Here is a 1,747-nt window from a genome sequence, read left to right on the forward strand (position 1 = left end):
ATTCTGAGGGTTGTCTTTTGGTCTTATGGTTTCCTTTGCTGTGCAAAAGCGTTTAAGTTTCATTAGGTCCCATTTGTTTATTTTTGTTTTTATTTCCATTTCTCTAGGAGGTGGGTCAAAAAGGATCTTGCTGTGATTTATTTCATAGAGTGTTCGTGTGTAGTCAATATCTTTTCTTTATCTTGGTTATTGATGGTGTTTTTGTAATGGAAGTTTTCATTGTAATGTAATTAGATTGATAATTTTTTACTTTGTGCTTTTTGTATAATTTTATGTAACTTTTTTTCTGACTGAGCTCATAAAGATGTTGTCATATAATTTTCTTCTAAAAGTTTCAAATTTTGTTTTTTATTTTCTTAAAATCTGCCTGGAATTTATTTTTATATAACTCGTGAGGAAGGAAACTATTACATCACCTTTTTTCCCCACATGGACAACCACTTGTATCATGCTGCATACTGAACCCTTTCAACAGTGGGGTGTGATGCCCCTTCAGCTACAGGTCAAGTTCCATATCCATGTGGGTCTGTTCCCAGGCTATTTTGTTCCATTGGTCTGTTTGTCCCTTTGCCATTTGCCTGTTTTTATAACTTTATTCTAATGAGTTAAATTATGTAAAGCAATTAAAAGTGCCTGATACTGAGTGAATGCTATATAAATGTCAACTGTTACACACACCATTCTTACTGTTACTGATGTTGTAAATAGTTGGTATGATGATTCTCCTTATCTCTTTGGACTCTTTGGTCTTCAAATAGGAATCATAGGATTGGTTTGTGAAGTTCCATGGAAAACTAGTAGGGATTTCAATTGCAATTGCACTGTGTTTGGAGATGAGTTTGAAGTAGGTTGGGGTTTGGTATCTTTACTCTATTGAATTTATCATCAGAGAACTCTTATTCAACCTGTGTTTTCTGCCATTTAGTAATGTTTTGAACTTGTCTTCAGGAAGTGCTTGCACATGTTTTGTTAAATTTATTCCTAGATACCTCTTAGGTATTATTGCAATTGTGATTGGGATCTTTTTTCCTATTATGGTTCCTAATTGGTTAATACTAATGTATGACAATGCAGTGATAGTTATATATTCAACTTGTGTACAGAAACCTCTCTGAATGCTTTTATTAATACTAATAGTTTTTAGATTCTCTTGGGTCTTCTGTGTAAACAATTTCTTCATAAAAACAATTTTGTATTTTCCTGTCCAATTATACTTTTTCTTCTCCCATTCTATTAGTCAGGGCCTGTAGTACAGTGTTTTAGATACAGTGACAGCGAATTCCTTGTTTGTTTCTGATTCTAATGGAAATAATGATGAGGACAATGCTAGAAATGTAATGACAGTCAATGTGTGAGCGCTTGCTGTGTGCCACAAATCCAGTATTCTGTGTGCTTTGTACACATTACACAGTTTAATCCTCCAAATGACCCTGTAAAGGAGAACTGGTTGTTATCCTCATTTTATAGATGAGAAACTGAGGCACAGAGAGAAAATGTAACTTCTAAAACTTTCACCATTAAGTATATTTGCTGTGGTGTTTTGAAAGATACCTTTCATCAAAAGCTCCTTTTATATCCCTAGTTGACGAAGACTTTTTTTTTTAACATCTTTATTGGAGTATAACTGCTTTACAATGGTGTGTTAGTTTCTGCTTTATAACAAAGTGAATCAGTTATACATATACATATGTTCCCATATCTCTTCCCTCTTGCGTCTCCCTCCCTCCCACCCTCCCTATCCCACCCC

This window comes from Physeter macrocephalus, chromosome 21, assembly GCF_002837175.3.
Source record: "Physeter macrocephalus isolate SW-GA chromosome 21, ASM283717v5, whole genome shotgun sequence".
Classification (NCBI taxonomy): Eukaryota; Metazoa; Chordata; class Mammalia; order Artiodactyla; family Physeteridae; genus Physeter; species Physeter macrocephalus.